Below are 21,378 nucleotides of genomic sequence, written 5' to 3'. Positions count from 1 at the left end.
AATGAACAATTTTGCAATCAGTTACAGTAACACTGCATGGTGCTAGAGGGGAAATTCTCAGCAGAGAAAGCACTCAAGAAGGCCTACTTTGTGGTTAGTGGCAAGCACTATTGTTTAACCACTGTCTGCAAAATCCGGCCCGTTGAGTCCTGATTCTCCACTGCTTCAACTGTGGAGATGGAGTCTGATCTTAACATGTATTTAGCACTCTTTATAGCAGATGTAACCAGCTGATTTTCCCCTTACCTAACCCAGAACTAAAATGGCTTGACATTAGCCAAAGGGTGATCAGCAAAGATCAGAAATCAATTCTGTAGGAGGAGGGTATTAATATGATCTATTCCATAGAATATTAAACAGATTTTAAAATAAATCTTAAATAATTTGTATTGCAGAGTGAGAAGAGTTGCTGAATTGCCTGTGATGAGCTGGAATACTGTCACTGGAATGGGAAAAGGGAGTGCAAATGAATTTTTGAAATTAGAAGAAGTGCTAAGGGGAGAAATATATATATATATATAGGTTTATAATGAGGCACAATTTTTGAAACAAGTGAGCATTCTCTTGCAGCTATCAATGAGCTAGAAGTAATTTCTAGGAAGGCTTGGGTCTTGCAGATGCCGATAATGTGGCCAACAGCAGTTTTACAAAATATTATTGAATATATTCATCCTTTTGCCATTTTGATACTTTGTCTCTTCCCAAATCTGTGCCATCTCTCTCACAAATTCCTATTTGAATTTCTTTTAATCAGTTTCTGCTCTGCCTCAACACCCAAACAGCTCTAACTAAAGTCAAGGTTGACATTCTCTGTGATTTTGACTGTTACGCATTATCTCATTCTTAACTTCTCTGCAGCTTTTGGTAGGGTTGACCACACCATCTTCCTCCAATGCCTCTCCTCCATTGTCCAGCTCTTTTCTACACTGACTACACAATCAACAGTGGCTATACTTCAGAAGTACTTAATTGGCTGTAAAGAACTTTGAGATGATTGTTTCCTTCTTTCTTTTTTCTTTCTTCTCATATCCTCTCCATCCAAATACTGCCTACTTCCACCTCTTAACATTGCCTGCCTCCACACCTTAGATCATTGTGCTGTAACCCTCATCCATGTTTTTTGTTGCCTTCAGACTTGACCAATTCATTATTCTCCTGGCTTGCCTCCCATCATCCCTCTGTAGACTTCAGCTCACCCAGAATTATGCTGCCTGCATCCAATCCCAAATCAAGTCCTGCTTGTTTATCACCACAACCCTTGCTGACCTAAATTGTCTCCTTGCCCTCCAGCACTTAAAATTTAAAATTCTCATTTGTGTGTTTAAATCCTTTCATGGCCTTGGCCCACCCTATCCCCATAACCTCCTCCTGGCCTAAAGCCAGCCCAAACTCTCTGTTCCTCTGTCTCTGGCTTCTTGTGCATTTCTCCTCTCTTCACCCTATCATCGTTGCCATGGTTTTAGCAATCTAGCCCCCATGCTCTGGGATTCTCTTCCTTTTCACCTTGCCGATTTCCTCTCCTCCTTTAAGAACCTGCTTAAAACCCATTGTTTGACCAAGCTTTCAGTCAAAGTTTCTAATATCTTTGGCTTGATGTCCATTTTTAGATTATACTTGTGAAGCTCCTTGTGATGTCTTTCTTTGTTAAAGGTGCTGTAGGAATGCAACTTGTTTGTTCTTGATGTAAAAAAAAACTCAAACTTCTTCTCTAGAAACAAAATATTAATTACTCTTGTAGCTGTGATTCCAGAGTCCTCCAGTCCTACAGACTATTGAAATTCAGCAATCACAGGTTACTCATTGATACACTGGAAAGCTTTACAAAGTGGTAACAAGTCACTAAGTTCATTAACTAGCTTTCATAAATGATGTGTAGCTCACTCCCAGGGATCTGTCACTTCCTTTGCAACATTCCTAGAGATGTTTTGTCCTCGATGTAATCTTCTTCTAGGTCAGATTACACTTCATGTAATTCATTTTTCAAATTCTTTGAAGTTCATTCCCAGACATCTGTTATTCCCTATATAACTCACTCCTGAGGATCTATTATTCTTTATGTAACTCATTCCCAGAGATTCTATTTATATAGAAAAAGATCATGTCATGACAAGAATATGCAGGCCTAAATGATGTCAAGAAAGAAGGGAAGCAATGATCTATTTCGTGGCTTGGATATAAAACAACATAGGATTTTTGCTAAAATTCCTAGTCTATGTGAAGTTGCATATGCCCTATTCTTCGTAAACTATATGATTTCAAATCAAGATTATTTACCCAGAACTTAACCACTCAAACATCTCTTTTGTCTTTCGGTTGCATTTCTTACTTCTAAACATGAAGGTGTATTGAAGCATGCAAACAACTAATTTTTGCTTAATGACATGAAAGTGTATTACCAAGTAATGTAATCTTTTGAACTAAATGATTCCATACCAACCATTTTCTTGATCTGTGACTGTACTATAGTAAATTTCATTATGATGCAGAGGATGGGGTAAATAGTTGGGATTGGGTTCAGTGGATGATTTCTTCTTTCAGAGTTTCGTTGTCACTGCTGTGGTGAAGATTCAAAATCTTTTCATTCATTAATCTGCATCGGCGTTCTCTAATTACTATGTGATTATCCCTCATTCCTTGTAATTTTGCATAATTAACATGATCTTAACAAATAACAATCTTTCCTAATGTTTTGCTTATTCTTGGATAGGAGCAATTTTCAAAGTAGCTTTGTCAGCCTTGGCCCAGTGGTAGTGCCTGTGAGACAAAAGGTTGTGTGTTCAAGCCCACTCTAAAGATTTGAGCACATGGTCTAGGTTGGCACTTAAATGCTGCACTGGTGAGAGATGCTGTCTTTCAGTGGAGATGTTAAACTAAGGTCCTATCAGTCCTTTCAGGTGAGTATAAGAGGCTATCTTTACCAATGGTTATCCTACAAACATCATCTATAACAGGTTATTTATTCCATTGCTGTTTGTGGGAGCTTGTTAGGTGCAAAATGGCTGTTGTGGTTCCTACTTTATAGTGGCTTGACTTCAGAAGTACTTAACAGGTCAAGACGTGCTTTGGGAGATTATAGAGTCATGAAAGGTACTAAACTAATGCAAGTCTTTCTTTTCTTCCATTCTTTCTTTGCCTAGTAAAAGTATTTCTTGATCCTATGCACATATATTTAGTTATTAATGACATCATTTTTTGTCATGTGGGACTTTAAACTTATTGGCTGATACTATCTCACCATGATGGTGTCTTGTAATTAACTGCACAGAGGAGAGTGTACAAATGGTATTGATAGCACTTTATTGTCATCACACCATCAATCTTGGTGGTGGGACAAATTAATTTTGCTTGGTATAAATTAAAAATATTAAATGTACTGTACAGAATCTAAATGGACTATTGCACTGTTTGATATGATACCAAGCCACAAACTTTAGGTGGTCTCACTTCCATCTCTGGTCTATTGTGAGATTTTTCAGAATACACAGAATAAGCATATTCTTACAATAAAGAAAAATTCTAAAGGGAGGACCCACCACCCGTGATTAACTAAAGAAGTTAAGGAAAACATCAAACTTAAGGAAAAAGCATATAACTGTGCAAAGATGAGAGGCAGGTCAGATGATTGGTCAGAATATGAAGAACAGCAGAGAATGACTAAAAGGTTAATCGGGAGAAAGAAATTAGAGTATGAGAGGAAGCTAGCTAGAAATGTAAAAATGGTGGGCGAGAGTAGGCATTTAAACAGGAAAAGAGTAGATAAATTAAGTGTTGGTCCTCTAGAGAGTGAGAATGGGAGTTAATAGTATATAATAAGGAAATGGTGGATGAAATGAACAAATATTTTGCTCTGTCTTCACTATGGAAGATATAAAAAACATTCCAGTAATAGCTGTAAATCAGGAGGTAGAGGGGAGAGAGGAACTTGGTGAAATTACGATCACTAGGGAGATGGTACTAAGAAAACCAATGGAGCTGCAGGCTGACAAGTCTCCAGGTTTTTTTTTTCATTATTCATTCATGGACTATGGGCTTTGCTGGCTGGTCCAGCATTTATTGCCCTTGAGAAGGTGATGGTGAGCTGCCTTCTTGAACCACTGCAGTCCATATGGTGTAGGCACACCCAAAGTGCTGTTAGGAAGGGAGTTCCAGGATCCAAGTCTCCAGGTCCAGATGGACTTTATCCTAGAGTTTTAAAAGAGGTGACTAATGAGGTAGTAGATGTGTAGGTGTTAATTTTCCAAAATCCCCTAGATTCTGGAAAGGTTCAATCAGACTGGAAAGTAGAAAATATAACCTCTCTATTCAAGAAGGGAGGGAGTCAGGAAACAGGAAACTATAGGCCAGTCAGGTTGATGTCTGTTGTAGGGAAGGTGTTAGAGTTGATCATTAAAGAAGTTATAGCTGGGCACTTAGAAAAACACAAAGCAATCAGGAAGAGTCAACATGGTTTTGTGAAAGGGAAATCATGTTTAACTAATTTATTGGAGTTCTTTGAAGGGGTAACATGTGCTGTGGATAAAGAGGACCCTGCAGACGTATTGTATTTGGACTTCCAGAAGGCATTTGATAAGGTGCCACATCAAAGGTTATTGTGGAAAATAAAAGCCCATGGAATAGGAGGTAACATATTAGCCTGGATAGAGGATTGGCTGGCTGGCAGAAAACAGAGAGTATGCCTGAATAGCAGGATGTGACTATTGGAGTCCCGAAGGGGGTCTCTACTGCGGCCTCTACTTTTTACAATTTACATCAATGACTTATCTGAGGGGAGTGAAGGCATGGTAGCTGAATTTGCAGGCGACACAAGGATCGGTAGGAAATTATGTTATGAAGAAGACATAAGGAGTTTGCAGATGGATATAGGTAAGTTGTGTGTGGGCAAAAATCTGGCAGACGGAGTGTAATGTGGGAAAATGTGAAGTTGTTCACTTTGGCAGGAAGAATAAAAAAGCAGAGTATTACTTAAATGGAGAATGACTGCAGAATTCCGAGGTGCAGAGAGATCTAGGTATTCTCGCACATGAGTCATAAAATGTTAGTAAGCAGGTATAGCATGTAATCAAGAAGACTGATGGAATGCTATGCTTTATTGTGAGAGGAATTGAACATAAAAGTAAGGATTTTATGCTTCAGTTATTCAGGGCATTAGTGAGACCACATATTGAACATTGTGTGCAGTTTTGGTGTTCTTATTTAAGGAAGGATGTAAATGCTTTGGAAATGGTTCAGAGGAGGTTTACTAGATTGATGCCTGAAATGAGTGGGTTATCTTATGAGGGAAGGTTGGGCAGACTGGGCTTGTTTCCACTGGGGTTTAGAAGAGTGAGGGGTGACTTGATTGAAGTATATAAGACCTTGAATGGTCTTAACACGGTGGACATGGAAAGAATGTTTCCTCCTGTGGGTGAGTTCAGAACTAGGGGGCACTGTTTTAAAATTAGGTGTCGCCCTTATAGGACAAAAATGAGAAGATTTTTTTTCTCTCAGAGGGTTGTGCGACCTTTGAATTCTCTGCCTCAGAAGGCAATGGAAACAGGGTCATTGAATATTTTTAAGGCAGAGGTAGATGGATTCTCATTAGGCAAGGGAATCAAAGGTTATCGGGGGTTAGTGGGAATGTAGAACTCAAAACACAAGGTCAGCCATGATCTGATTGAATGGTGGAGAAGGCTCGAGGGGCTGAATAGCCTACTTCTTTCCTATTTCATATGTTCATATGAGTTAGCTGGAGTAGAGCTAGTAACACTACAGCCTGCTTTAGAGGACCAGGTGCTAAGGAAGAGAAAATAGGACCTGGATTCCAACTTCTGCTCAACGTCCAGTGACCTTTTCCGGGATGTGGATACATCTGCATGTTCAGTGAGAAAAAGGTTTGGATTTAGCATGGGCCTTCAACCCATGGTAAAATATCCTGGTAACCTCCACTGTCTAGAAGACATGAAGACATCCACTTAGGCAAATACAAGAGTGACTCTGGTGACCATTGAAAGGGAAAGAGGAGACTTAAAATATGAACAAAGATATAAGATTAAAAAATTATTTGTAACCAATGTCTCCATATTTGTGTTGGTCTTTTGTAGATCTTGTTATTAGGGCTCCAGTGAAATTAACCATTTGATGGTTTGGATTTACAGATCTTGCATGATTTGTTCATTCTAGAAATATTCACTTACTCTTTTTTAAAGGGAAAAAGATCAGCACCAAGCATTTCCTATTTACGTTATGCCATGGCCTACATACAGAATCAACTTAACTCGATACTCAGCAATATGCATTGATTCGTTACTTAGGAAAACTTCTTTCCCCCACTGTGATGTTTCCTTTTCCCATGAGTCATTCTTGTGAACTCTCCTCATAAATTTGCTAATTCAGTGATAGTTTACACAAAGTTATCAACTCTTTTGTGCCATGGGCTCATGCACACAAAGATCTGAATTAAGGCTGCACTTTGAATCTGTTATCTTTCAGTTGTTGAAAATCAACTGTTGGTGAGGGTACTGGGAAAACTCCATGATCATCATTGAAAATGTACAATGGGACCTTTTACGGATTGGGCCTTGGTTTAGTACCTTATCCAAAAGATGTAATACAGCTTCCCACTCCATATCCAAGAAGATATGGAGTGTCATGGATTATTTACACATCTCTCAAATGGATGGAACTTTGGTGGAATGGAAGGTTGGGGTAATCCCATTGCACTCCTGCTGAGGAAGTTGGCAGCACAAGTTGCATTATTTCCCTTCTAGAAGATCAGCTGTTCCTGTTGAAGGGCTTTCGGGAGTTGGGCACATTTCATTCATAGTGCTCATTTCACTCAATGTGACTGGGCTGTAATTGGGAGGCAGGATGGCAGTCAGACCTTAGCCAGTCCACCTTACAACTACCTAAATACTCGTAAAGGACCAGAGGACTTTTGAGCTTGCTTGTGATTCCAACAGGCTACAGAAAACTAGGGGACACTCAAAATCTTCCATCAAATGCCAGTGTTTCCAGCATCCATTACTATCAATCCCTGGCTGTAATGAATGATGCTGCTGCATCTAACTTTACCCCGACAGTACAACAATGACTACACTTCAATAGTCATTAAATTGTTTTTAAAGTGTCTTGAGACATACTGAAATTGCGAAAGCTGGTTTATAAATGTAAATCTTGCTTTTTAACCTGCCTGGCTGATTGAGTCCGTGTCTGAGTCTCAGGGGCTGGATTTTAACTTACTGGCCCACTGGGAGCAGAGGTGGGTTGCTGGGGAATGGTCAGTAATATGCAGGCAACCTGGAAGTCAGGGATTCCTCACAAGTTTTAACTCCACAGTATCAAATGGCTCCCGTCAGGCAGGGTGCAATCCGGTGAAGACCACAGGACAAGGTAGATCTGTACCCAGGGGAGGGTGGGGCAGACAATCCCGGGGGAAGTGTTTGACCCTAGAGGGGCTATAGGCGTGATGGTCAATCTTGAGGGGGATGAAGGCAATCACAAATGGAAGACCTATCTGGGGGAGGGCGCTGGTATATGATCCCAGAGAGGGGACATTATAGGTCAAGGGGAGGGGATGATGGTCGAATCCTGCATGGGGTACAGGGAAGGGATCGGATGCCCCAGGGGGAGGGGCTCAGAGGGCTGGGGGGGGAGGGGCAGGGGAGCGGGGGAAGTGTGGTTGGAGGCCTCAGGGGCAGGTTGGGAGAATCTCAGAAATCTGGGGTGTGATAGGCAGCATTTAATCATGGGGATGTTGCCCAGACAGCCACACTAATCCAGCAGGTAAATGAAGAGACACTCACCTGGATCCCACAATCCTGAGTACATATTTGCCTCAAAAATGTATGCATTTTACTAAGGAGTAAATCTGTTAACTGGTAGTCGGAAACGGATAAAATTCAGGAAATCTTCAAAACTATGAGATAAGAGAGAGTAAAAACATGCGCAAAAAAATCCTAACACAAAGCTAGGATCTTGAGTTAAATGTTATCATGATTCAGAGATCACAAGTATTACACACCAGTGAGAGCAAGCCCCCAGAAATTAGATTTATTTCTACTCCTGTAGTTAATTAAGGCTCTGCAAAGCTGGTGTTGATTGCAAGATCCATATATTCAAGGGTCTACATGTGCACTGCATTACCCAAGTGCGATTTGTGTCTGTCACGTTATTATTTTATTCATTGTGGTTTGAATGAAATGTGTTGTATTATTGACTTGGGAACTGGGAACTCGTGATAGTTCAATGTGGGGCTGAAATGCTAAATGGAAACATGCACCAGACTCATTAGCAGCCGAAAACAAAAAAAGAGACACCAACCTATATTATATATAAATTTGCTGCATTTGCAATTAAACATACTTGTCACTATGTGAGGCCCCTTAATATATTGCCCTTTTTAATGGAGAGTTTAGTTCAACGGATGAGGGGTGTTAATGTTGGATAATGGGCAGTCAGGCCCCTGCCAGTTCCAGGTAGTGGTCAAGGTGGTTGCTGTACTTGAGCTGATTTTATAAAAAAATCTGTTTTGTAATCAAATTCACTAACACATTCCATTCTAATCAGCACAACCCAAATCCTGGCTTTGCAGCCAGTTAAATGTCCCACGGAATTATCGTGCAAGATCCATGCGGCTGTGGACATGCAGTTAGGCCCAATGTTTATTGATGGAACTTCATTGACTTCAGATTCACTGAATTAAAAATAAATTTGATTTTGCTGTTAAACACCAATTTACAAGAACTGGAGAATTTTAGGAAGAGAAAACTGGAGTGGAATGAACAATGTGTCCCCTAGTGTTCGGTTTAGGGGCCACTGATTTTCTTCATTTTTTTAATTCATTCATGGGATGTGGGTGTCGCTGGCTAGGCCAGCATTTATTGCCCATCCCTAGTTTCCCTTGAGAAGGTAGTGATGAGCTGCCTTCTTGAACCGCTACAGTCCATGTGGTGTAGGTACACCCACAGTACTGTTGGGGAGGGAGTTCCAAGATTTTGACCCCGCGACAGTGAAGGAACGGCAGTATATTTCCAAGTCAGGATGGTGAGGAGGTCCTTCTAGGTGCTAGTGGTCGTGGGTTTGGAAGGTGCTGTCTAAGGAGCCTTGGTGAGTTCCTGCAGTGCATCTTGTAGATGGTACACACTGCTGCCACTGTGCTTCGCTGGTGGAGGGAGTGAATGTTTGTGAATGGGGTGCCAATCAAGCGGGCTGCTTTGTCCTGGACGGTGTTGAGCTTCTTGAGTGTTGTTGGAGCTGCACTTATCTAGGCAAGTGGAGAGTATTCCATCACACTCCTGACTTGTGCCTTGTAGATGGTGGACAGGCTATGGGGAGTCAGGAGGTGAGTTAATTGCCGCAGAATTCCTAGCCTCTGAACTGCTCTTATAGGATTTATATGGCTAGTCCAATTCAGTTTCTATTCAATGGTAACCCCCAGGGTGTTGATAGTGGGGGAATTCAGTGATGGTAATGCCATTGAATGTCAAGGGGTGATGTTTGAAAACGATTATTGCCTGACACTTGTGTGGCGCAAATGTTACTTTCCACTTGTCAGCCCAAGCCTGGATATTGTCCAGGTCTCACTGCATTTGGATATGTACTTCTTCAGTATCTGAGGAGTTGCGAATGGTGCTGAACATTGTGCAATCATCAGCGAACATCCCCACTTTTAACTTTATGATAGAAAGCAGGTCATAATTATATATTAATGACCTTTCTTCCATCATAAGAACCTAGACTTGAAACTACAGGCCACAATTTCAAAATTTGCAGATGACAGAAAACTAGGAAGTATTGTGAACTTCAAAGAGAATGGTGATAGACTGCAACAAGACATAGACAGGCTGGGGAAATGGCTGAACACATGGCAGATGACATTTAATGCAGAGAAGCGTGAAGTGATACATTTTGGCAGAAGAGGCAGCATCAAATAAAGGGTACAATGCTAAAGGGCACGCAAGAACCAAGACACTTGGGGGTACATGTACACAAATTGATGAGGGTGGCAGGGCAGGTTGAAAAAAATGGCATGCGGGATTCTGGGCTTTATAAATGGAGGCATAGCGTACAAAAGCAAGGATGTCATGATGAACCTTTATTAAAAACTCTGGTTTGGCCTCAACTGGAGTATTGTGTTCAATTCTAGACACCACATTTCAGGATGTGATGGCTTTAGAGAGGATGCAGAAAAAAATTTATGACATAGGTTACATGATTGAGGGACTTTAGCTACATGGATTAGATGGAAAAGCTGGGGCTATTCTAGGTTAGAAAAGAGAGGGTTGGGAGAAGATATGATAAAGACATTCAAATCTATGAGGGGTCTAGGCAGAGTAGATAGAGAGAAACTGTTCCCATTGGTGGAAGGGTTGACAACCAGAGAACAATCATTTAAGGTGGTTCGTAAGAGAGCCAAAGGCCACAGGAGCGAAATCAATTTTTACATAGTGAGTGGTTAGGATGTAGAATGCACTGCCTGATGGAGGCAGATTCAATCGGGGTTTTCAAGAGGAAATTGGTAAGCACCTGAAGAGGAAAAAGATTTGCAGGAGTATTGGGAAAGGATGGGGTAGTGGGACTAGATGAATTGCTCTTGCAGAGATTGGACATGGAGATGATGGGCTGAAAAGCCACCTTCTGTGCTGTAACCATTCTATGATTTTGTGATTCCTCACCTGGACTTAGCTGTCAGGCATCAAGAGCCTCTGCAAACCAGCTCTCCATAGTAAATTTAAAATGGGGATGAGGCTCGCAGTCTCATTGTAATATCTAAAGTGCCAATTCACCTTCTTGGAGCGGCTGGTCACCCACCCACTGTTGGGCCTGCATTAGAAAACTGAAGTGAGTGGATTGGAGATGGGTTTGGATTGGGATTCAGGTTTTTAACAATTTAACCTCCTAGCTCACCCAAATCTGCATTTTTTTCTTGATGCTAAAATTCCCCCCTCTGTATTGCTGCCTCTAATTTGCCTGTGTTGATGCCGCTCCCTTGCCCAAAGTTACAGAAACTGACAGGAGAGAAGTGAAAACAGAAAAGTAATGACAAGGAAACTGAAAATGAAATCAAAGAGAAAGACATAAATGGAAAAAAACAGCAATGGAAGAGAAAACCAATATGAAGGAGGAGAGAGGGTGAGAGAGAAGTCAGTAACAGAGACAGAGAGGTAAAATAGCAAAGTTGGATAATTCTGAGATAAATAAAAAAGACTAGGCGACTAATCGTAGACTCATAGCACAGAAGGAGGCCATTTGGTCCATTATGTCCGCACCGGTCAACAAAGATCTGACTACACTAATCCCACTTTCCAGCACTTGGCCCATAGCCCTGGAGGCTATGGCAAGGCAAGTGAATATCTAAATACTTTTTAAATGTTACTAGAGTTTCTGACTCAACCACCCTTTCAGGCAGTGAGTTCCAGACTCTCACCATCCTCTGGGTGAAAAGGTTTCTCCTCAACTCCCCTCTTAGTTTTCTACCACTTACCTTAAATCTATGCCTGTTGGTTATTGGCCCCTCTACTAATGGAAAAAGTGCCTTCCTATCCACCCTATCTAAGCTCCTCATAATCTTATACATTTTGTCGGGCTCAAACAACGAATCATATTTTGCCCAGCCTCTAGCTGTGACAAATGGAAGATGGTCACTGCACTTAAAAGTTGCAGATCCTCACAGACAGCAGTAAGAGGTAGTTGTCTGCCATGAACCTGGAACTCAAGTTCCAGGACCAAAATGATGGCGTTTTTATGGGAAACCTCACTCACTTTGTCTGGCAAACTAGGAGGAAATGTCTCCTGGAAATTTCGCTTTTTTTAAAAAAAAGATCCTCGTTACTGTGCAACACTTCCGCAATCTATCCTCATTGTTCACATTGGTTAGACAAATATTCTCAGTTAACTAGTAAACTCAGTTTTAAAACCCCCGTCCCGTGCATCACATTCCGAAGCTATTTCCTTTTACTCAACCTTAAAACGTTAAAAAAAAAATGACTCGCTGTTCCCAGAGGGTGAATAAAATTTAAGTGTGTTCTGTAGCCATATCTGTTCGAGATGTCCTCGCAATGTGAGCAGTATAATCACTGAGCAATGAACACTCGGGGAAACAAAACAGAAACATCGCCTGTCCAGAGTTAGGAGTCTAACCTGTGCTGACTGACCTACCTCGCTCGCACAGGATGGTATTAAACAGAGCGGCTCACTCGGTATATCTCACAGCAGCCTCTTCTGTCTCGCAAGTAAGACTCTCCTGGACAATTATTTCTCGAACCTCATCGATCCTTTGCCCTTGAACTTAAATAAAAACAGCTGTGTGTTTCAAGGGAAAATACAACGTTCTTCTTTCCAAATGGTTTCTGCAGCCGTTTAACATTCGCCAGACCAGAGAGTAAACTGCGCGTCTCCTCTGTCCTTATTTTAGCATTAAAAGTTCATCGCAGTCTTGAACCCAGCTGCTTGGTCTGTTGAGTGATGGCTCCTTCTTTGAAGCTCCTCACAGTAAAGTTGGAAAATGAGTGAGTGACAGTGCCACTAGCCAATGGCACCGTCCACCTATCTTGGGATCCCTTCTAAATATAAACACGGCTTGCGCTGGTTTCAGGGTGGGACTTGCTTTATCAACCCCAGGGCTGGAATTAGCCTGAGTCGTTCCGAAGTTACAATGTCTTTAAGCTCGCTTTCGGTTTTAATAGGGTTCACCACCACCAACACCACCCCCGCAGCTGATTTGATAATGTTTGGGGGTTAGGGAGCCTGCTAGAAATACTATATACCCAATAGCTTGTTAAAGATACTAAGGTAAAAGCAAAATACTGCGGATGCTGGAAATCTGAAGCAAAAACAAAAATTGCTGGAAAAACTCAGCAGGTCTGACAGCATCTGTGGAGAGGAAGAGAGAATTAACGTTTCGAGTCCGTACGGCAATTTTTGTTTTGTTAAAGATACTACTACTTGCTTGCCCGGAACCGACAGAATCAGCTTTTGGCTGAGCAACCTTTAAATTCTCATCATGAAACCCACGTTGGAATTGTATTATACTCTGGGGGTTTACGGCTGGAAGAAATAATCGCTCAAATTACGTCCCCCGCAAAACCCCCCGCCCAGGATTTGCAATATTTAGCTAGGGATTTATAATTTAGCGATAAATAGCATCTCTTTAAATAGAGGACAGGAAGAGTTCTAACCAGGCGTTAGTCTCATTTAGGTGCAACATAAACCGCCAAGGCTCAATTTCCAGTAGTTCATAAACGTTTTAAAAAGATGAGATGATGCCGAGTAGTTTGTGTTTTAATCACCTAAAGGCTGATCTGCTGTAACTTTGTTCATGCCCGGTTTAGGGTGCTGGCAATAGTGTGACGAGGGACATGTGAAATTAACTGCAGGGCACTCAATAGGCAAGACGTATACCAGTGAAACAAGAATAACTTTATCATTACTGGTGGAATATTACAGCATTGCCAACTCCTCTCTACGTGTCGGCTGTGGTGGTACTAGTCTCTGACTCTATAGGTTGTTGGTTCAAGACCTACTCCAGGGACCTGGGTACCTATTCTATGCTGGCACTGCTATACAGTACTAAGGGAGTACTGCACTGTTGACTTTCGGGTGAGATGTTAAACTGAGACTCTATCTACCCTCTTCATGTACGTAACATGTTCCACTGCAATATTCAAAGAAGAGTAGGGGACTTATCTTGGGTCATTTTTTAAAATCCCTCCGCCAAAATCAACATTTGTTTGAAAACATACCTGTGAAGCACCTTGGGATATTTTACTATGTTAAAGATGTTCTACAAATGGAAGTGCTTGTTATAAAAACAGAATATTTGGTCATTATCTCATTCCTATTCATGGGACCTTTCATTGTGCAAATTGGTTCTGCATTTCCTACATTACAACAGTGACCGCACTTCTAAAATACTCCAAAACTCATCCAAAACTCAGCTGCCCATATCCTAAGAGGGGCCAAGTTCTGTTCACCCATCACCCTTGTGCTCACAGATCTACCTTGCTCCCAATTAAACAACTCCTTGTTTTTAAAATTCTCACCCTGGTTTTCAGATCCTTTCACACCCTCACCCCTCCCTATCTCTGTAATCTCCTCCAGCCTGTCCACCATTGACAAGGCACAAGTCAGGAGTTTGATGGAATATCCTCCACTTGCCTGGATGAGTGCAGCCCCAACAACACTCACAAAGCTCATCACCATCCAGGACAAAGCAGCCCACTTGATTGGCATGCCATTCACAAACATTCACCCCCTCCACCACTGATGCACTGTGGCAGCAGTGAATGCCATCTACAAGTTGCACTGCAGAAATTCACCAAGGCTCCTCAGACAGCACCTTCCAAACTCACAACCACTACCATCTAGATGGACCAGGGCAGCAGATACATGGGAACATCACCACCTGGAAATTCCCCTCCAAGCCACGCACTAACCTGACTTGGAAATATATCATCGTTCCTTCACTGTCGCTGGGTCAAAATCCTGGAACTCCCTTCCTAACAGCACTGTGGGTATACCTACACCACATGGACTGCAGCGGTTCAAGAAGGCAGCTCACCACCACCTTTTTAAGGCCAACTAGGGATGGGCAATAAATGCTGGCCTCGCCAGTGAAGCCCACATCCCGTGAATGAATAAGAAAAATGCCCTACAAGCCTTTGCGATATCTGCGCTGTTTTAATTTGTGCCTCTTGAAGATCCGTGATTTTAAGAGCTCCACCATTGGCAGCCATGCCTTCAACTGCCCATGTCCTTAGCTCTGAATCCTCTCTGCATCTCTATCTCTCTTTCCTCCTTTAAGGCACTCCTTAAAACCTATCTCTTTGACCAAGCTTTTATTTACCTGCCTTATTACTTCTTTATGTGGCTTGGTGTCAAATTTTGTTTGGTAACACTCTGTAAAGTGCCATAGGATGTCTTACTACATTAAACATGCTATGTAAATATTGTTGTTGTAAAATATCATGAAAAGCTATAAATCTAAGTCATTTATTCTTTCTATAAATATAAATAGGGAGAGAGACTGCATTTTGTGAGCAGTTTTAGTCTATTTGGGTCTGTTCTTTTGCCAATATAGACCCCATGCTGGGAACCAGCTGTTAGTATATCCTGTAACACTGATGTGATTAAATTAACAATTGTGATGTATACACTGCAGATTCAGAGAACTATCAAGTAAAAACAATAAGTTCAATATATACATTAGTCAGATCAATATAAGGAAAGGTTTCGTGTCTGGCATATCTGTATATTCTCAGAGTGAAAAACATGCTTATTCGCTCAAATTTCAGTTTGATTCAAAAAGCAAATAAACAAAACACTTTTATTATCTCTCAAAAACGTTTAAATAATCAATAGATAAAATGTTCAATATTCCTAAACAAAAATGCCCATTTCATTTTCCAATATCTCCACCAGCTCTTGTCTGCACTGAGATCCCCTCTTTGAGCCACAGATTATACAATATGTCAATCCAGTTGGAAAACACAATATATGCTTTACAGATTTGAAAACAATATAGTCAATGCATATGGCAGCTATATATTATCCAAAGTAAGACAACTTGTTACATTTTTATTTTATGAATGGCTCTCAATTAACTTCCTTTCCCTGTACAGCAGTTATGGTTTCACAGGGCCATGCATCACTTATGACAGCATGGCAGATTGCCAAATATCAGTGACCAAGAGATTACAGAATTATTCCAGTGACAATATTTTCCCTTTCCCTTGTGCGAAAGCATTAGGCTGTACTGAGCACTTTTCCATGACCACACTGCAGAGGCCAGCTGAGGCCCGATTTTAACTGTGCCAGTCAATGAGTCAAAATCTCGCCTCTGCACAACTCAGCAGAGGCTGAAGTGGGATTGTCCAGTATACTGTAGAAGTTCTTGTCTGACTGACTACTCATGGCCTAGTGATATTCCAAGGTCCCTTTTACCATTAGCTGTTAGGTAATAATGTTAGGTAATAACTTTTAGCATCTGGACTTTATTCAATCCCCGAGCGGCCCCAAGTGGAGGTAAGCATTTTCACCTGTTCAGCCAACTTTCTTTTCAACATTCTTTTCAACATTCTTTTCTACTGCTCTTAACAATGAGGCATTTACTTGCTGTTCTTGACAATCCCTACCTTTCTTTTCATCCAATTTAATTTCAGTAACCTTGAATTTCTTTTGTTATTTCCACATCACCATGAATGATAACCTGTGCCAGGCTCCACCATTGTTGGTTCCTCCTCATGGCTCTTGCGGTCAAGAATCCATTCAGGCTGTTACTGTTTCCCATCCACCATTATCTTCCAAATAATATATTGGGTAACAGTCAATAAATGCTTAAATTAAAACCCCAATTTAAAAGAAGGCATGGATTTATATGGTGCAAAAATTTAACTTGATCCCATGAGAATCTGGAGTAAATAGTTATTCAATCTTGGATATTGCACAAATAATGGATTTTTGTTTTAATAAAAAGCATTTAATTGCTGTCCTCGATGTCTTTGTCAGTAAACACACCACCCAGTGTGCTACTTAGCAACATAGACATGAAGGCTCCGGGTTTAGCCTCTGGTTTATCCTGAGTTGGCTGATTTTATCAACTGTGACTCAATTGGTAACACTCTTGCCACTGAGTCAGAAAGTTGTGGGTTCATGTCCTGCTCCAGAGACTTGAGAACAAAAATCTAGATTGACACTCCAGTTTGGCACTGAGGGAGTGCTGGACTTTCAGGCGTGCTGTTTTTCACATGAAATATTAAACCGAGAATTGTCTATCCTGTCAGGTGGAAATAAAGATTTTGAAGAATATCTACTCTGAATCAGAACAGGGGATTTAACCCTGGTGTCCTGGGCAATATTTATCTCTCAATCAACATCACAAAAACAGATTATCTGGTCATTTTACATTGCAATTTTGGGGAGCTTGCAGTCTGCAAATTAGCTGTTGTGCTTCCTAAACTGTACCAGTGAATGCATTTCATTGGCTGTAAAGCAATTTGGGATACCCTTAGGTTGTGAAAGGCGCTCTATAAATGCAAGTCTTTCTTTTTTAATCTGTGGAATGGGGGTGATGTGAACATTACAAATGCCCTCGCTGTACCAAAGTTCCACCCATAGTTAGCCATAGACACAAGGGCTCATCTTTCAAAACACCTTTCTCTGTTTTAGAGAGGAAGTGTTATACCTCAAGGGGAACCACACAGTATTGAGCATGGCTGACTAGGAATCTCCCTACTGCCTGCCTTGGATATATTGAAAGGATTAGCAGGTTGATTATCAACCTGTGGCCATATATGGCCAACAATTGTCCTGGAGTGGGACTTGAACCCACAGCTTCTGGCTCAGAGGCAGGTGGTGCTGCCATAAGACCTCCTGTGCCTAAGTTAAATATGGGAAATCTAATATTTCACAATCAGCATAGCTGCTACTCTTCCTTGTTATCCAATTACTTCAGCTGAAAAGCGTACAGGTGCCAGATGAACTGTCAGGAATGGTGGCTTCCCCATTGTTGTATAGCCTGGCAACCCTTGCTATTGAAGTTGACACATCAGGAATGGCTACTTAGATGAGGTAGTAGGGGAAATCAGTACCCGAAGAACCAGAAGAATGAGAACCTTCAGAAAAATAGAGTATTGGAAGTATAAATAGCAAGTGTGTGATACAAATTGTCCCTCTGTCCTAAGTGAAGGAAAGTTGGGAAATGAAAGCACGGTAGTATGGGCTGGGGTTGTGTGGGTGGTGGTTGTGGCTGGAAGTGTGGGGTGGGAGTGGAGGATTTCTTTTTTGAAGCATTGAGTTTAATGAATGACAGGAACATCTGAATATCTACTCTGTAAGGATTTGTTTAGCGAAACTCTAAAAGTGTTTTAATAGTAACATCACAGTAAATAGTAAAATCTCTGATATTATGCTGTGGCATTGTCTGCCTTCAATATAGACAGTTACTTTCTATATTGAATAATCCTCTGTTAAGCCTGTACGCCTACTTTATGAAGGTTTAGCCAATGAGGTTGCTCAGTTTAGAAACTCAGGAAAGAATCTCATGAATATAGGAAAACTACAATTTTAAAATGATAGGATTAGAGGCATATTATTATTCATTTAAAATGCCAAAACAACTACATATATTTCTTTGAAAATAATGGAAAATCCCAACTTTCCAAAATGGGGGTGGGTTCAGTTAACATATTGTGGCATTGTCAGCGTGCAATACTATTTATAGGACAAAACAGAACCACTGAAATCTCAGGATGTGAAGGATGTGGTATGCCTCCTGTTGCCTTCTATGTTCCCCTAGCAAACAAGGTCCACCTGCTTTGTGGATCCTGAGCTACCATTCTTTTGTTTCTGTTCCACTGGTATCCCCTGTTGCGGAGCGTGTGGTGAGATTTATTTTTTTCCCCATCCAAATTAAAATTATAACAGAAATGTTCAGAAATGTTTACCACGATTATTTAGCACAGATTGTTGCTGAAAGCAATTGGCACAGTGTTCCTTTAAAGAGATTCATTCATCTGAATTCTCATGCAATTGTATGTTGTATAATCTGGTATTAAACACAATGGTGATCTTATCTGTGTCTATTTGTCAGACAAAAATCACTGCAAGTCTTTCCTTCAATTTCTTCCTGCTTCCCTGAAGGGACTGGCTAATTCTGAGATAGATCCTGGGCATCAGCCATCCACCTATCCAGTGCCCAACTCTGATTTTTTATAGTGAGAGCCTTGCCAGTTAGCATTGGCAACAAGCTCAGGGGGCATCACTATCAAGCCCAGTTTTTTCTCACCTATTAACAGTTTCATGCACTTTCTAGCAGAGGCCACTGAAGAATGATAATGGCTAAGTGCCGCTCCATAACCTTGAGATGCTGAGGCTAAATGAATGTTTCCTCCACCACCAAATTGAGATCAGCTTTCTCAGCACAGGCAGGGCTGATGCAGGAGTTTTAAGTGTCCTGTGCGAACCCTTGTGCCACTCCCCGTCCCACCCACACTCCCACAACTAACTTTTGAAAATCAATATTGTGCATTAGTATGAATAAAAATTCTGTATTTATAATTACACATTTATTTTACATGAAAAAGGAGAATATTATGATGCTGATTGTACAGTCTCATTGCTTTACACTTTTTACAGGATGTGTACTAGACAAAATGCACATTATAATGTGTAATATGGCTCACATGATGTAATACTATGTGTTCCTGCAACAGTCACTAGATGACTTTATGCACAATTTACACAATCAATAATCATTACAATAGAGTGGGCTAGATTAAATTATGTTCTTTGACATTATTTACTGGTTTACAGTTTTGGAATAGTCATGTAGATGTACAAATTGAATGAATAATAAATACAAAATTTTGGGAAAGACTGCAATATAAATACATGGAAATCTATATGTATATCAGTATATGTGGATGTATATCATTAGATCTACACATTTCATGCCTACTGCTGAAACCTATTTGTTTACTCATGTAGTTTCATAAATAGTTCATTCAGTTTTTTGCTGCCTCCCCAAATTTTGCCACTCTAGGCAACCTCCTGGTTAGTATAGTGGTTGTATGAGCCCTGAGCAGGGGCCAATATGTACTGCTTTTGTCTATTGGGCCATCATGGAAAACATATCCTTGTGAATTTTAAAAAAATCTATATGCAAGTAGCAACAGCAGTGATGAGATTAATGACCAGATAATTTGTTGTGCTGATGTTGGTTGAGGGATAAATATTAGCCAGGGCATTGATAGAACTACCTTGTTCTTCTTCAAAACAGCGCCATGTCACCTTTGGTGTCTACCTGAGAGGAAACAGTACATCAGTTTAATGTCTCACCTGAAAGATGCAGCTCCCAACTGTGCAGCACTCCCTTAGCATTGCATTTAAGTATTAACTTGGATTACGTCTTCAAGTCTCTGGAGTGGAATTTAAACCCACAATCCTCAGACTTGGAGGCAAGAGTGCTACCATTAAGTCAAGGCTGACACATCATGCAGCAGGCCATAGTGCACCTTTCCAACAGCATAAAATTCATCACTTTTCTACCTCTCTTCAGCTCTGAAGAAGTCATATGGACTCATAACGTTAACTATGTTTCTCTCTCCACAGATGCTGCCAGATTTGCTGAGATTTTCCAGCATTTTCTGTTTTTATTTCAGATTTCCAGCATCTGCAGTATTTTGCTTTTATCATTGTACCCTCATCCTGGGAAGGAATGGAAACACCTCACCAGGAAATCATTTAACAGGAGGTGAGCATCTCATGTTGGAAGCCTGATTGTCCATTTGCCCATTTGTTGTCCCTCAATTACCAACTCCACCAGCAGCAAAAGTCCATCTTTGGCAAAATGAAAATATGTTTGCCAGCAGGCGATTGCTCAGCGAGTATGGTAGTTCCCAGTTTACGTCCATACCATGGTTGATGGGCCCCACAAGAAATGTACGAAAGAATGACAAGCACACTTACCTTCACCTTCCTCCCGATACCAGCAAAGTTCTTCCTCATTTGCATCTAGGTGTGAAGAACTGGCTAGCTGCATTGACTTGCTCAGCAACCTCCTATAATGTAGCTTTTAATGCCACGGTGGGGGCTTCAGGCTCAAATAAAGCCACCCTCCTTTGGTGCAATTCCTGCAGCAGGATGTCCAATTCTGCAGCATCAGACAAAACAAGGCTGCTACCTTGAATTACTGCTCCCCAGCAAATTGCATTGCAGGTCAAGCTTTTTGCACAAGTTTTCATGTAAAATGTCTATTCAAATTGGATGGAGGCACTCCTATTGCGAAGTTTGGTGGAATCATTCCCCAAGCTTCTAATGCAGACCAGTCTGTGCCAAGGGCCAACTCAACTATGTCTTTGTCAGACTCGCAAAATTGGGGGTTTAAACCATAACCTTTGTAACCAGAATTACTGGAGAATATTAGTGCTAGAAAAGACATCCAATAATGGATCTGTATCTTAAGACATCAAATTATATTCTATAATAGAAAACATGATATAAAACAATGTAAGGTACAAGATCTGCCCCAGATGGAGCATTTTGCTGAATTCTGGGCATCACATTCCAGGAACGGCATGAAGATTTTGGAAAGGATACAGAAGAGATTTACTAGAATGGCTTCAGGAATGAAAGACTACAGTTCTATGGTTCGAGTGTAGTAGCTGGTGTTGTTCTCTTACAGCAGAGAAGCTTAAGAGGTGATTTGATAGACATGTTCAAAATCATGAAGGGTTTAGGTAGAGTAAATAAAATGAAACTGTTTTCAATGATTATAGGGTCAATAACAATTGGCAGAGATTTAAGGTGATTGACAAAGGAACCAGAGCCAACATGAGGCAAATATTTTTATGCAGCAACTGGTTAGGATTTGGAATGCACTACCTGATAGGATGGCAGCTACAG

The 21,378-nt window shown here is 40.9% G+C and overlaps 1 protein-coding gene across 2 annotated transcripts in view; it reads right to left on the bottom strand.

Annotated features, from left to right (window-relative positions):
• Nucleotides 1–12,444, bottom strand: part of LOC144683918 (gap junction alpha-3 protein-like) — a 42,227-nt gene extending 29,783 nt beyond the window's left edge. For both annotated transcript variants that reach the window (XR_013577364.1, XM_078547491.1), the window contains exon 1: nt 12,136–12,444. The gene's annotated coding sequence lies outside the window, so the exon portion shown is untranslated. The remainder of the gene's footprint in view (nt 1–12,135) is intronic.
• Nucleotides 12,445–21,378: the final 8,934 nt, after the last annotated feature.

Source organism: Cetorhinus maximus, chromosome 8 (genome assembly GCF_964194155.1).
Source record: "Cetorhinus maximus chromosome 8, sCetMax3.hap1.1, whole genome shotgun sequence".
NCBI lineage: Eukaryota > Metazoa > Chordata > Chondrichthyes > Lamniformes > Cetorhinidae > Cetorhinus > Cetorhinus maximus.
Note: the sequence above shows the minus strand (reverse complement) of the source record. Positions and strands in the feature narration are given on the sequence as shown.